This window comes from Diabrotica virgifera, chromosome 7 (genome assembly GCF_917563875.1).
Source record: "Diabrotica virgifera virgifera chromosome 7, PGI_DIABVI_V3a".
Taxonomy (NCBI): domain Eukaryota; kingdom Metazoa; phylum Arthropoda; class Insecta; order Coleoptera; family Chrysomelidae; genus Diabrotica; species Diabrotica virgifera.
The window spans coordinates 103,714,627-103,731,997 of record NC_065449.1 but is presented as its reverse complement, the minus strand read 5'-3'; positions in this window follow the sequence as shown (position 1 = coordinate 103,731,997).

The window sequence follows — 17,371 nt, the reverse complement described above, 5'->3', positions numbered from 1 at the left end:
CTAAAAAACTATTATTTTTTTGTATATAAATTTGCATAGAATTTACTTTATTCATTAATTTTAGTATTCCACATCTCAATCCACTCACTATAATATATATAACGCCGACGGTGGAGGTTATTTTGTTGTCGATTAAAGGACCTCAAACCGTTTGTCCCCTGATGCCACACGTTTCGACGAAAACGTATCAGTTTACAACGAAACACGATTAGCAAATCTGACTGTTATTCGGGGATTATGTGGTATTAGTAGAACCTTGTTGTTGTTTGTTTGGGTTTATATGACTGCGGACACTAAATCCATTCGCCAATTTTACTATTTTTTATTTTATTAGTCATTTTTTCGTATCTTATCCTAAAACTAATACTAATATAATAAACAATTCTACTAATAAATAATTATTTTTGTATTTTTTTTTAATAATTTTTTATATATACATATATATATACATATATATATATATATACACATATATATACACACACATACACACATATATATATTTTTATTAATTTTTTTCCAAATGATGTTCTCAGAGTTCCACAGCAAAAACTGCAACATTCTTCTTTAGCCCTCTACTTCATTCGAAAGCTATTTTACTATGGACTGTCCAAGTTCGTCATTCATTTTTATCTACATATTTTTTTTATATTTTTTTAATTATTATATTTTTTTTTCTATTTTTTTTTTATATATCTTTTTTATATTTTTTCTTTCTTTTTTTTTATTTTTTTTTTATTTTTTTATTTTTTTTTTATTTTTTTTTATTTTTTTTTTATTTTTATTTTATTATTTTTTTTTATATTTCTTTTCTTTTTTTTTTTTTTTTTTCTTTTCTTTTCTTTTCTTTTTCTTTTAACATATAACAATTTACAAGAAATACTTACTCTATATTTTACAATTACAATTTAAGCTTAATATCTAAAATATGTTTATACAATAGTCGGTATACCAACTCATTATTTTCTAATGTTAATAAATAATTTAAATTAATGGGATGGTGGACATCAGTCAAAGAATACAGTGAATTTAAAAACATATTAACTTTATTAGAGATAAGAGAACAGGTCAAAATTTTGTGTTGTAGATTGCCCAACTGTCCACAAATACATTGTGGACTATCAGCTATATTAATTTTAAATAAATATGATGGAGTAAGACAGTGGTCAAATCTCATTCTGCATATGGTTCTTATCATATCTTTTGTCGACTCCATTTTAGAAAACCAAGGTTTATCCGTTATATAGTTTCTGATTGATCTGTAGTGGTTTCCTTTATTTACGTTTTCATCAATATACCTTTCTTTCCATTCTTTCTTAATCTCTTTGAATAAATTTGATTCAATATCTTTTGGCGTACAAAGATAATGGGTTAATACTCCTTGTGTCACCGCGTTTTTAGCCAATTCATCTACCATTTCATTTCCAGTTATTCCACAGTGGCTTTTAACCCATGCCAACTTAACAGACTTTCCTTGTTGCTGAAGTTCTTTAATTTTATTTATGATATATAATTCAATGTAGTTCACTTTTGATTTAGGATTTATAGCACTAATTTTACTAAGAGAACTTTTACTGTCACTAAAAATTATAAACTTTGAATGATTTATATTAGATAAATATTTTAGTGCTTCCATTATCGCTATTAATTCAGCTGTGTATATACTCATAACAGAATTTAGTTTAAACATTTTACTAATTTTATTACTGCTATCCCAATAGGCACATCCCACACCTTCAATATTTTTTGATGCATCTGTATATAGCATACAATAATCTTTGAACATTTGTGAACTGTCGGAGATAAACACTAATTTTCTTAAAGATATAGGCAACTTGCTATAGTCCCTTAAAAAGTATACCTGAACTTGTTCCATACTATTAAAGTCAATATTATAATTTGGGTTTATGTCATATTTATAAAGTTGTTTTTCATATATTGTCATTTTTGAATATAAATTTACCATATTTAGAGTTTTCTTTTTTATCCAATATTTTTCTGTCAAGTCTGCTAAAAACAGTTGATGTATTTTGGAAATTAAACTTGCCTTTTTTTCATACAATCTAACTAAAAGGTTGATGCCAAGTTTTTTTCGTCTTATATCCATCGGCATTTCACAGCATTCAACTTGTAGATTATTTATCGGTGTACTTCTTAGGGCTCCTATACACAATCTAAGGGATTTATTAATGATTTTGTCTATTTTATTTAAATGACACTGTGATGCGTCACTGTATAATATTGATCCGTAGTCGAATATAGCTCTTATATTATTTTTAAATAACAACAAAGAAATATTTGGATCTGCTCCCCAACGTAAGTGTGATACGAATCGAAGAAGGTTTATTCCTTTTTCTGTTTTTTTAACTATATGGTCTATATGTTCTTTCCAGAGAAGCTGTCTATCCAGAGTAATACCCAAATATTTAACATAACTTTGTACAGGATAGGATATATTGTTTATTAAGATGTGATTGGGTATTTCTTTTCGTTTTCTTGTAAAAATACATAATTTGGTTTTGGAATCAGATATATTTAGTCCATGTAATTCACTCCATATTTTAATATGTTTGTCTCCTTCTTCAATGGATTTGACTGCATTTTCTATTTTAATGTTTTCTTGATAAATAACTATATCATCTGCAAATTGTAAAATTTTTGTTGAGTTTAAATTTTTTTCTATATCAGAAGTGTAAATTAAATATAACAAAGGGCTTAATATTCCTCCTTGAGGTAAACCACCCATCGCTAGTCTTGGACCAAATGTGTTATTATTTACCGATATATAAATTTTTCTACAGTCATACAATTTTATTATTTTTTGACAGAAGCATTCTGGCAGACCTATTTGTATCATTTTGTTATATAGTATATTTAAATTAACGTTGTCGTATGCTGCTTCAACATCTAATAAAAGAGCGATTACTGAAGAATTTTTCGTAAACGCTAAATTTATATCTGTTACCAAATGACTCACAGCTTCCACAGTAGAATGATTTTTTCGAAATCCAAATTGTGTTTGTGATAATTTATTGTTTTTTTCTAGCCAACTTTCGAGCCTAAGTTTTATCATTCTTTCCAGTGTTTTTGTTATGCAGGAGCTCAATGAAATACCTCTATAAGATTCTGCTGAATCAGGATTCCGATTTGTTTTGAGAATAGGAATCACCCGGTACTCTCTCCAGTTATCTGGAATATCTTCTGATAACCATATTTGATTAAAAAAATTTAATAGTGTTTCTTTCCCTTTTTGATGTAAATTGGCCAACATAATATAATGTACATTATCTATACCTGGAGAAGTATTTTTCTTATTCTTAAGGCTTATTTCTAATTCACAGAAACTAAATGGAATTGAAAGTGGATGCATAGAGTTTTTTCTTTCCATTACATTAATTTTTGAAAATATATTATCTGGACATAATTTTCTTAAAAACTCCTAAACCCATTCTCCTTCAGTCACTGGATTTACTTGTGGTTTAAAAATGTTTTGTAATCGTTTGGCTTGATTCCACATATCTTTAATTGGTGTATTTTTGTTTAAAGTTTTACAAAAATTTCTCCATGCATTACGCTTACTCTCTAATACAACTTTTTTGGTTTTCGCTACACATTTATTATAATTTATATAATTTTGTATATTAGACTGTAGTTTAAACTTGCGTAAAGCTAGTTTTTGTTCTTCTATTACCTTTTTACAATTGTCATTCCACCAAGTTTTTCTAAATCGTGGATTAGTCCCTGTTCTCTTCTCCGGTATACATATCTTACAATATTCGTTTAATTTATTTAAAAATTGTTGGTAATTTAAATTATTATCTATTTCCATGAAATTATCAGTGATAGAAGAGAAAAGAGACCAATCCGCTTTATTTATGTTCCATTGAAATTTTGTATTTACACATTCCGCTTTATTAACATTAATATTTGACTTAATAATAATAGCAAAATGATTTGATCCTAATGTCTCGTCCACAACATCCCAATCGAAAAAATGACTAATATTTGCTGAGCATATTGTAAGATCTATTGCAGATTTATTATTGCTATTCGGTCTACGCATCAAAGTTTCTTTACCATTATTTAAAATTACAAGATTACAGTCCTCAATAGCTTCTAACAGATTTTTTCCTATAGTATCTACAGTACTACAACCCCAAACATAATTGTGGCTATTAAAATCACCACCAATTATAAAAGGCTTCTCTAGACTATTAAAAAACTTTTTCCATTCATTTAGAGTGATTTTAAGATTTGGTTTTACGTATATTGAATAAATGTTTAACTTTTTTCCGGATTGAATTTTAATTGATATGCTATTGCACATTATGTCATTAATTTGGTGAAAAGTAGGACTGTTGTAAAATTTTATTAATTTTTTCAAAAGGATGGCTACTCCACCATATCCATCATCTCTATCATTCCTAAAGACATTATAACCAGTAAAGTTAATAAAATTACTTTTTTTTAACCAAGTTTCTGATATTAATCCTATATCTATTTTATTGTCATACAAGAATTTTTCTAAATAACCCTTATTTGTTTTAATTGATCTCGCATTCCATTGAAGAAATGAAACGTTATCCATCACGAGGTAATAATAATTGTGAAATATTGTTTTTTAATAATTCCAACGTTTTTTGATCTAAATTGTGATTAATTTGATTTAATGTTGCTGAAATAAAGTTTACTATTATTTCTCCTATATTATTTTGATTATCGTTTTGTGTTTGTGTTGTGTTAGAATAAATGGGATTATTATAATTATAACAAGGCTGACTTTGTATTCTTGGTGTTTGCAAAATTTTTCTGCGTGCTTCCATTGTTTCTTTATCTACACTACTAGAATCAATACTACTTGATCTTTTTCGTTTAGATATTGTATATTTATTTGAAGTATTTTCTTGGTCTTTACTTACTGTTGAATAACATTTTTTATATTTATTATTAGCTTCATAATATGTTATATTTTCATTATTCATAATTTTTTTAATATATTCCTGTTTTTGTCTTTCTGTACAATCTGCTCCCTTGTCAGTAGCGCTGTGTTTTCCTTTGCACAATACACAAAGTAAATTATTCGGATTGGAACAATTAGATTTGTTGTGTTCTTCGCCACATCTTTCACACCTATCTTTTCCTCTACATTGGGCACTTATATGCCCAAATCTCAAACACTTTAAACATTGGATTATTCTGGGTGTATAATTTTCCACCTCGTATATCATTTTTTCTATTATTACATTTTTTGGTATAGACTGACCTTTAAAAGTGACAATTACGGTTCCTGTTTTTACATAATTAGTATTACCATTATCTTGAATCACTTTCCGCATAATTCTTTTTACATGTAATACTTCGAATTTAATTCCAAATCTAGGTTTAATTAATGATACTAAATCATTATCTTCTATCTCTTTATCTACCAATTTTATAACACCTTTCTTTTGAGTAAAAAACGTTGGAATATATGCCTCATACTCTTTGCTTTTAAGAATTTGAGAATCAATTAATTTATTAGCACTAGCGAAATTATTTAGTTCTACCTTGATTTTATTTTTACCAACTACTGTAATTTGTGTGATATTATTTTCAATTTCAGGTACTGCACTTAAAATCAAACGGGCCGTGCCGATCCTGTGTAATCGACCAATGTTACCGTTTTTATTTTCTATGTGTACTATATAAGGTGCATTATCTCCAAATTGATATCTATGTTTTAATCTTAAATTTATTACTTTATTTAAATTTTGCTTACCTGACTTATCTGTTTGATTTAAATTTGTCAAAGTTTCATCGTTATTGCAACTAAATTTGTTACTTACCTCAATAGTACTACTTGTTTGGTTTTGTTTGTTTGTTACCTTATTATTTACTCTATTGTTATTTTTATTTAATTCCTCATATTCCATCATCCCATCTCCTTCCATTTCTACATAAAATTTACCTTTATCTGGAGGTTCGGGTGGTATACCTTCCATATTATTTGTTTTCTGAAATTTAACTTCTAGGCGCTAAATTTCACACTTTCTTACAGATCACTGGTTTAGTACTTCTTTATACTACTCGTAATACTCAAAAAGTTAAGAAAAAACCTTAAAAATTAATAATTTTTAGGAGAACTTCTAAATAAACTGCCTTTCAATTTGACGTTTTCTAGTAGAACCTTAAAAGTGTCGATTCTTTGAGTGGCCTGAAACCTCAATTGATTTGGGATTTCAGTATACTGAGAATATGTTGAGCTTGAGAGGGGGTAGATAGAGTAATATATATTATTTATGTATTTAGCAATTTTTACACGACGATTAAACTATATGGCACGAAAATTAATTGAAGAGTATGATATATTGGTTCTAGAAGTAAATAAAAAGGAAAACCGAATACTTGTGCATTGGAGGCAGTGGCGGCCGGTGAGGTAGTGCCATGGAGCCATGGCACTACCTTATTTTTATGCAGAAACATATTTTTTTTATCTTTAAACCGTTTTAATGCTCGTTCATTTTTTTGTGCCTATTTCTTTTCTCTTTATAAATTATGTAAAAATCTGGCAACTGTGCAGTGTCGTACAACCCTCGCCACTCACAGCGGACGGGATGATCGCATGGTGCCAAAAGCTTAGATGGCTCGGCTGAAAAGAGAAAGATTTTACGGGCATTCTATGTAAGTGACAGAGAGAGAGAGCTATATTGCACTTTTAATACACGTTTAAATGAGACTATTCGTGCCTGGCTCGACAAGGAAGATCTAATATTTTTTACTATGCTCATCAATACTCATCATAGTGAATAGTGGATCGTAGATCCACAAAGATTCTCGTACAGGGTAGTACCGTAGTACATTATATTTTCGAGTTTTTTATGCGCTCGCTCGCTCGTTTTTGTATTTATAATTATTACATTTTTAATGATTAAACTTTTTATTATAAACTATTATATGTTTAAGTAATTTAAAATTTTTTAATTTTTAATAAAACCCGAGTTAAATTCAGCTTATCGTGATAGTATAATTAAACACAATGAACAAGAAGTGGATAAAGACTCGATATGTTTTGAATCAAATTAAAAATTATATCTATATGGTTTTGTGGAGCTTTCGAGTTAGTTTTAAGAAATCACGACGAAAAGGAAAATTCAGAAAATAGAGGCATATTTATGGAACTGTTCAATGTTAGCCGAATTAGACAACGACTTAGGTTCATATTCAAAGTTCCAAATCTTTAAAAGCATGTACCTGAAAACAACACAACATGAACTCCTTCAGTGCATCTTAGATGTTTATCACGAGGAAACAAGGAAAGAAATTGAAAGTTATCTTTGTGTTGCAGTGATTGCCGATGAAACGACAGACGTCGCGTCGCTGGTGAATTTCAGTTAGTTATAGTTTTCCGATATTTGTGTAAAGGGCGATAAGTTGAGAGATTTTGGAGATTTTACTTGTTGGACGGACATGATGTCAAATCAATCACTGAATGCATTTTAAATATTTAAATTTCTTGACAACCCAGAAATGGTATATACCTACATAATAATGTAAAAGTATACGTACCTATTTTTTTAAATTTCTATTTTATACCTTTTTTGACAATATCGTGAACCTGTCACTAAAAATTTAGGCAGCCGCCCGAATTCTGGCACTACCTACTTAAAGTGATACGAGCCGCCACTGATGGGAGGAGAACAAAAAGACCTCATATTAGACGATTACATCACGATAAAGCATTGCTGTGACTACAAGTATCTAGGTATCACTATTTCGCACTATGGAACATTAGACAAAGCCATAAGAGAGAGAAATACGTCATGGAGAAATGCCATCACAATGTTAAACAGCATTATATGGAACCAATCCATCAGCAAAGAAAATAAAAGGAGGATATGTGAGACTATATAGTGAACAGTATCACTCTATACAGCTGTGAGGTATGACCACTGAAAGAAAGAACACTGGCAACGCTGAGGGCAACGGAAATGGATTTTTGGTGAAGAGGCGCAGGAAGATCTAGAAGAGGAAGGATTACCAACGAACTTCTTCTTCACGTGCCATATCAGAATTATTCGACGTCGTCGATCACCATTGCGAAGGCTTCTCCATCTTCTGCAATATGGAATAATTGTCCAGCATTTGGTATCTGAGTCCATTCTCAAATGTTTTTTAACCAAGAAACTTGTTTTCTTCCTACACCTCTACGGCCCTATATTTTGCCTTTAAGGATCAGTTGTAATATTTTATATCGACTTCCCTCACTATATGTCCCAGATAAGACATTTTTCGATGTTTAACAGTCTTTAGCAGTTCTCTATCTTTGTTGACCTTCTTTAGTACTTCTGCATTAGTTTTCCTTACTGTCCAAGGTATGTTCAGCATTCGTCTATGAATCCACATTTCCAATGCTTCAATTTTGTTCATGATCGATACTTTTAGCGTCCACACTTCTGCACTATACAAAAGTACGGACCAAACATAGCACTTAACCATTCTTTGTCTTAGTTCTAAACTGAGATGATTATTGCAAAGAAATGACTTCATTTTCATAAAAGTAGTTTTAGTCATTGCTATTCTACGTTTTATTTCTATGTCCGGATCTAGTTGGTCCGTTATCACAGTTCCCAAATATGTCATTTTGTGAACTTTCTCAACTTGGACTTGGATGTGAGTCACGACTAAACACTAAAAATTTGGTTTTGTTTGAGTTTATTTTAATGCCCATTTCCGCTCCTACCTCGTGAATACGATCAAGCAGAATTTGGAGACCTTCAATATTATCTGACAAAATTACTGTATCGTCTGCATATCTAATCACATTAAGTTGTTCGCCGTTGATTTTTATTCCATAGGCTGTGTCTCAAGTGCCTTTTTAAATAACGGGTCCGAGTAAATATTGAACAATGTTGGCGACAAAATGCACCCTTGTCTGACTAATCGTTGTATGGAGATTTGATCGGTGTAGTTATCTCCATTTTTTACGATAGCAGTTTGATTCCAGTACAAATTTTTAATGACACGAATATTCTTGTCATCTATTCCGATATTTTTCAGTATTTGTATTAATTTTACATACTGTACTTTATCGAATGCCTTTTCGAAGTCCACGAAACATGCAAATACATATTTTCTTTGGTCACGGCATTTTTGTAATAGGATGTTATATAAGTGCAAAAAGTGCCTCCCTGGTTCCCATAGCATTTCTAAAACCAAATTGGGTATCTTCGAGATCTTCTTCTCATTTGCGTCTAATTCTGTTGTGAAGTATTCTTAGGAAAATTTTAGGAGTGTGGCTCATTAAGCTTATTAATCGATATTCTGAGCATTTTCTCGCATTGTGTTTTTTATGTATTGCGACAAAGATGGATTTGAGCCAATCTGTGGGAATCACTTCGCTGTTATATATTGAATTAAAAAGTCTTACTACTACTTTTATATTATTATCCTCTATTAGTTTCAGCAACTCAGTTGGTGTATCGTCTGGACCACAAGCTTTTCTAATTTTAGCATTATTTATAGCGTGTTCTATACTCTCGTTCTACCTCGCATTTCATAATTTCTGGGCCGTCAGTACAGTTTTGGTAGAATTCGGCAATATTATTCCTGTCATCTTCAAACAACTCTGATGTTATACAGCTGCCATTCTTTTCTTATTTCGTGCTCATTTACAATAATTTTGTTATTATTGCCAACGAGTACAGAGGGAACTCGTTTTTTAAATATGTTACTTATTTCTTTTAGTTTTTTGTGCACATTAAATAAGTCGTGTTTAGATTTAGATATCACATCCTCCATTTCGTCGCACCTTTCTCTCATCCATTTTTCTTTCGCTAACTTGATCTCCTTTTTTATTCTTCTCAACGGATGCCTATATTCTGTTTCATTAGATTTTATCGGTCGACGTTGTTCCATCAATTTCAAGATGTCGTCTGTCATCTATTTATTTTTCTTGATTTTTTTTCTATAATCATTGTTTGTGAAGATTTCGTTAACTTGGTTTTTAAATTCACTCCATAGTTCTTCTGGACCTTCTAGTTGTTCTCCGATGTTTTTTATTCTATTGTTAAATTCTTTTTTAATGTTATATTTTATGTTTATATCGTCAAAGTTGAGTACATTGGTTTTTGGTTTTTGTCGCTGAATTCGTTTTAACCTTAGTTTAATATCTGCTACAAGTGGTTGATGATCAGATCCAATATCCAACGAACACATTAGAGAAATAATGGGAATCAAACGAACAATCACGGATGACCTAACAACAAAACAACTGATCTGGTTCGGACATATACAAAGAATGGATGAGCAACGAATACCAAAGAAAATATTAAAATGGAAAACAGAAGGAAAGAGAAAACGAGGTAGACCGAGAAAAAGTTGGAACGAAGGAATAAATAAAGAGCTGAGAGAAAGAGACTTAGAAGAGGACCTATGGAACAACTGGAGGAAGTGGCGATTGGAAGTCAGAAAACGGCGGAGAACGTTATAAACCGACATGTAGTAGTAGTAGTACCAATTTCTACATGAATAATAACAGTGACAAGCGCTATTATTAGGTTTGTTCTAGCAAACAGTCAAACTAGTCAGAAATCGTCAGCAAACAGTTGGTCAGTGAGAGAACATAATACAGTCACCAGTGCTATCCCCTCTACTCGCGCTGGTCCACTATTCGCTGATGGTTTCAAACCGTTTGAAACTGATACTAGAACAAACCTTATGTTTCTTTGATGTTGAATTGCGAATAAGTATCTTTGGATTCTACTATTTGTACGTTGCTCTTATTTATTACTGTTGTTCTTTGTGTGTTTAGCTGTAGTGAATATAATTTTGTTTTATCGATAAATCGTTAATATCGACGCTAAGGATAGAACAAAGAAAACACTAATTTAAAAAAAGCTAATTTTAAACTTTCACATTACAAACGATCTCACGTCACGTGAAGTCGTTCCACGAATATATTATTGGATCGAATTTGTAGCTGAAGTTGTGTAGTTTCGAAAACGTACTTGTGGAATCGACAAGAAAAAGTTTTTAAGGTACTAGTACACTTTAGAAGACCAAAAATAATTATTTTTTTCAAGAATTTTTTTCTCAGAACACTTATTAAAAATGAACATAAGACTTTTTACATATTAATATCTAACTCATAGAGAGTACAAAAAATATATCTTTTTTCATTTATGCTCGTACACTAATATTGTAGAGGACGCAAAAGTCGAGACCTCGAAAAATGATGGCGGACAGTTAATCTTAGGATTGGGATATCTGAAACAAAAAGATCGTACTGCATTTGAAAAAGGAAGGTTTCTTACGTGACAATTTACCACAATTTGACCAAAAAATAAAAAATAAATATTTTTTAACCATGAAAAACTAAAGAAAAACGGGCGATTTTTTCACAAATTTTTTTCAAATTTCCGTAAAATCTTTTTTTTGCGGAATTTTTCACTAAAGGTGGTAAATCTCAATCCTGAGATTAACTGTCCGCCATCAAAACTCCTTTTTTTTCCTTCCTGTACGTGCATAAATAAAAAAAGATATGTTTTTTGTATTCTCTAAGAGTTAGATATTAATATGTAAAAAGTTTTATGTTCATTTTTAAGAAAGGTCCTGAGAAAAAAATCTTGAAAATATGCTTATTTTTGGTCTTCTAAAGTGTAGGTACTAGTACCTTAACGATTTAGATCATTTTTGTAATGTGAAACTTCAAGTTCAGCGTTCTTTAGACATATTTCAAATACCTCATATTTGCTGTCAAAACTCAAAATCGAAATTTCATGTTATATGTGTTGAAGATTAGGTTGTATCAATGAAAATTCCATAGTGACCGGTCAATGGAAGTGATAAATTTTATTGATCTTATGAGAATCGGAAAAAATGGCGAAAATCGCGCGACGTTTATTAAAGATGCACTCTTTACCTTTAAAACACATTTTGATTTTTGTCGATAAGAGACTCTTATCAAAGGATATCGAATTTTTACCGTCGAGTTGCGGTATTGCGAGCATTTTATTTAAAAAATTTATTTCACTCGCACAACTGACATTCAAAATCTCCGGTCGTTTCAAGTGTTGTTTCTAAGATAACGATTCATTAGCTACAAAAAGTGCTAACAATCAAGTGCTTCTGTTCATTTTTGTATACGGCGTACATATTCTTAGTAAATTGATGTTTTCCGCCCCCTTTCATATTTCTTTACACACCTCGTATACAATTGATAAAAAAATAATATTGTTACCTGATCGTTGCTTCTTAAATTTTAGACTATGCAGAGCATTTTATGAATAATAACTTTTTTTCCTAAAATTGATAATAAAAAAGTTTCCCATATAGTTTTAAGTTACGCAGACATATTATTGCGTGCTGAAGAAAAAATTTTAACATTTAAATTTTTTTATGTTTGTTATTCAATGTATTTTAAGTAATTTGTGCAGAAAAAAAATTATAACTTCGTGTAAACATATTTTGAATTGATATTTTTTGGTTTTTGCATTATATTTTTTTATTTTTCTTAATTTTCTCAAAAAGAAGTTGTTTATTTCATTTTCAAAATAAAATAACTTAGTGCATTTTAAAGATTATATCTTAATTAAGCTTCTAAAAAGCACCTATAAAATTGTGCTTTTTAAACTTCTTCTCTTAAAGTAGTAAACATTCTCTTAAAAATGGTAGTAACTCTGTAAAACTACGAAGTTTTCAAAAATTTCATTTTTTGAGACGTCGCGTCGTATCATCTGAATAAAATTTTGAGATTATTTTTGAGTGAAACATTGCTTAGTACAATGTAATTTCTCTAAGTCTAATTGTGTAAGTTTGCGATTTTTATAGGTAAAATTGTATTACTAACATATTTTTAAATAATTTTTAAACAAAACTCATGTAAGTCCCACTTTCTGCCCACACTGTTCTTATGCACATATTTTTTTCTTTGCAGTATAACTAGTAAAGTAGCTTTAATGTCTTCTTTCATTACCAATTTCTAAAAGTAAATTTGATCAATTATTTAAAAAGTTGTGTTAAATTTATTCAACTTGCGTGATTTAAATAAAAAATTACAAAAATTGAAGAAAAAAAAATCTTCTGTGTAAAAGGTATATTTATTTAAAACCCCGAGTTGGCTTTTACCTTTCTCTTTGTGAAGACAGAGAAATCAACTCAACCACCCACATACACGTGATATAGTCATATGATGCTTTGAGGTATATCTTGTTTAAATTTCACCCATCGCCAGGGTTTGATATATAATATGCCAATGTAAGACTTTTGGTCGGCATTTTAAGGGTTTTAACCCATGTATTTTTGGTGGCTTAGCATGTAGAGCTTGCTTAGAACACTGATGATGCTCTCTTTAGATCGAAAACGTTCTGTCTTTTAATGTAGCCCTTTATTGGGGTTTTAAATAAATATACCTTTTACACAGAAGATTTTTTTTAAATTTTTGTAATTAATGGTATACAGCCAGCTACAGGAAATTTTTCCTTATGGATTTTCAATAAAAAATTATTAAAACTACAAATCTATGTAATTTTAGAAAAATCTTGATATATGGTAATTTAGGGAAACATTTTCTGAATTTTTTAATGCTTGGGTCAGTTTCTTTCGAAAATTTATATTTTCGAACTTGTTTTAAAAAACAACTAATTTTGCAGTTAATTTGTTTAATAAAAAATTAAGCACCCACTTTTGGGGTACAACTTTTTGATATATTGTGTATTATACTTTTCTTAATGAAATTATAAAATTTTCTATCTTGTTAGATTTTTTCCGTAAGTAAAAGCCTACATTGACTCCACCACTATATCGAGTTTCTGTTTGTTTCTCTTAAAAGTAAATACAAAGAAAACTAGAATATTTTTGATACCTACCACTTATATTTCGGCAATTCAAAAAATAAAACAGACAAATTGAACTGTCTACACTGGGATATACAGCGCGTGGAGACTGATGCAGATGTGTGCCACCGAGAGGAAAGCCCATATAATTTGTGCACATAAGTGCATTCCATTCGGGTGTTAGACTACTCGCCGACCCCTTGTCGTCCTACGTCCCGGTTATCCCGCGCCTAGCAAACTCCCTAAGTGCATTTACGTGTCGAATATATGCGAAAAAATATGGCGTACTCGAACATAATGCGGACATGAGAACGGAATGCCGGGAATCGATCACTACGTGTTTCTATAACAAAAAGTCCTGTCAGGATGAGCTGTTTCTCGTTCGCCTCTTGGTCCTTCGAATATGTATTACGTGTAAAGTTCATTCTTCTTTCCTTTATGGTTATTTACATGATCGGGGAAGGTGTATATAAATTGGTCGATGTTCATCTAGACTTCCAGACACACTTGCTGTTAATTTATTTCCATACTCTTCGATTTCTATTTACTTAGTTAACAACTAATTAATCTTGCTGTTTCAGTAGATTTTATCAGTTTTTGTATCTTTTCTTAAGGGTTTTTCTCCATTACTGAAAGCTAATGGCGATACTGTTACGGTACAAAAATTGTACCATTAATTGTTACTGTAATAATCAAAACTCAACTCAAACTCATGATGATATAAACTTTATCGAAGAAGTCGAAGACACAGAATTAGAAACGCCCGAAGAACAAGAAGAAATAATAAATCCCACATCAACAAGAGACATAAGTGAACTGATCCGAAAAAGATCACCAAAAAAGCACCTGGTGCAGACGAAATCTGTATTTGACAAATATAACAAACACAATACTAAGATACAGGTTCTTCCCAAACCGATGGAAGGAAGCTCATGTAAGTAATAATGATACCCAAGCCACGAAAGAACCACATATTTCCGCAAAATTACAGGCCGACTTGCTTACTTCCAGCAGTCAGTAAGATTCTAGAACGAGTCGTATAAACCAGACTCCAATCAGAGACAGATATGCTAGGATTAATCCCAGAAGCACAATTTGGATTCAGAGCTCAACATCAGAACTTCAAATACTCAGACTTACAAAATACATAGCAGCTGGATTCAAAGACCAACAATATACAGTAGGAGCCTTCCTGGATATAAGTAAAGCCTTCGACAGAATTTGGCATCAATAACTGACATGCAAAATGAGAGATTATGGATACAGCGGGCCCATGACGAAACTCAACTCCTCGAACCTAGGTTCTATTCTCCTAGTACCTTACATACCCGTTACTTAGTACCTGAAGTACCTAACGTCCAGATAGGACCAGTTCTGTCTGAACCCGGAATCCTGGTAGCTGGAGTACAGGGGCGTCTTATCACCCCCTCTGTATAGCATAAATACAGCAGACGTTCCAAGAACACTAAGCAGCCTTTAAGCAGACGACACGTCAATTGCGGCAAAACAGATGAAACTGGATTTAGCTGTAAGGAATCTACAGACGGCACTGGTTACTATAGAGGAATGAATATCCAATGGAAAATAGCAATAAAACCAGAAAAGACCCAGCGGTTATTTTAAAAAAGAGAAGAAAGGACCTAGATAACAGCTAACAGTGCAATACAGACCCGTCGATTGGCAAAACGAAGTTAAATATCTAGGAGTCACAATTGGCCAAGATGTGACATTCAGACTACATGTTAACGCAACAGTCCAGAAAACAGCAACGGCCAGAGCTGCAATTAGGTGATTCACAGGAAGAAGAAGAAAATTAGTCATGAAAACAAAATTAAGACAAGTTTGAACAGCAGAGCTGTCTCTGTTTCGCCTCGTCCTTCGAATATGTATAACGTGTAAAATTCATTATCTTTTCGTTTATGATTATTTACATAATCGGGGAAGGTATATATAAATTGGTCCATGTTCATCTAGACTTCCAGACACACTTCGGCTATAGCTTTTAATTTATATGCATACTCTTCGATGTCTATTTTCTTAGTTAGCAGCCAATTAATCTTGCTGTTTCAGTAGAATTTATCATTTTTTTTTTGTATCTTTGTTAAGAAACAAACACAACAAAAAATTTTTTACTTAACAAAAAAATTATTGTTAAACAAAAAATTATTAAATAATTTCTTGCATGATCACCTAGTAACCATAAATTTGACAATAAAAATACTCCGTGCTTAAAAAATGGTTGGTACAGAACACCCCTTATATTAAAACAAAAGAATTTGTAATTTTATTAAACCAAACGGACTCTAAAATTATTGTACTTAACTTAAGGTGATACAGTAGCGATCAACAGGTAGCCAAAACGCGTTCCAAGATTGGGGCTGTAATTTTGAATATTTTTTCGAAATATTTGGCACACGTATTCGTAATATAATAAAGAATGGCGGTACAGAGCCCAATTTGAAAAATATATTAATATGTGGAAATTACTCTGTAATTAAATACAATATTAAAAAACGAGCCTGTACCGCCATTAAGAAGAACAAAAAATACACTTTCTTCAAATAAACTTTTTTATCCGATGCCTAGATTTTGTGTCATTTTGGAACTACTAATGAAATAAAAATTTTTAGTAGTTCCAAAATGACACAAAATCTAGGCATCGGACAAAAAAGTTTATTTGAAGAAAATGTATTTTTTTGTTCTTCTTAATGGCGGTACAGGCTCGTTTTTTTAATATTGTATTTAATTACAGAGTAATTTCCACATATTAACATATTTTTCAAATTGGGCTCTGTACCGCCATTCTTTATTATATTACGAATACGTGTGCCAAATATCTCGAAAAAATATTCAAAATTACAGCCACAATCTTGGAACGCGTTTTCGCTACCTGTTGATCGCTACTGTTTCCTCTTAAACATTGCCATATTCCAAACAACGTAGATAGCTCGGAGCCAACTATATGAAATGTCCACAATACAGAAAAAATCAATTCAAACCATAGAAAGATCCATCAGAGAGAGAGCGAGAACTACTTAAATCTCCAAATTCAAAAATTCACCGGTAACAGCTGAGATCAAAATAGCGTTAAGGCAACTTAAAACGCATACAGAAGGAACTTAGTAAATGGGCCTTCGCCCCGGACCAAATGCGTTTTTCGTACAAGAGGAAAAACCGAAACTCATCGCAACAAAATAATCTGAAAAGAATACTTGCCGTGGTTCAAACGATGAACTGAACTCGGAAATAAAAATTATCTAGAGGGGAATTCGAAATATTTTTAAGGACAAATCAAGCATGTTACATTAATTGCAACAATACTTAAACTATAATGTATTAATCTGAAATTGTTATCCCTTTCAGTCAATCCCTAATTTGTAAATTTCGCAACTTATAGTACATTCTTTCACGGTTTTTGCTGTAAATTTTAAAGAACCGCTTAGATTAACATGAAATTTGGCATACGTATAGCTAAAATGTTAACGAAGAAAAGTGATATTGTGCAGATGTGTGCTTTTGCCCTGGGGTGACTTTCACCCCCTCTCGGGGGTAAAAAAATA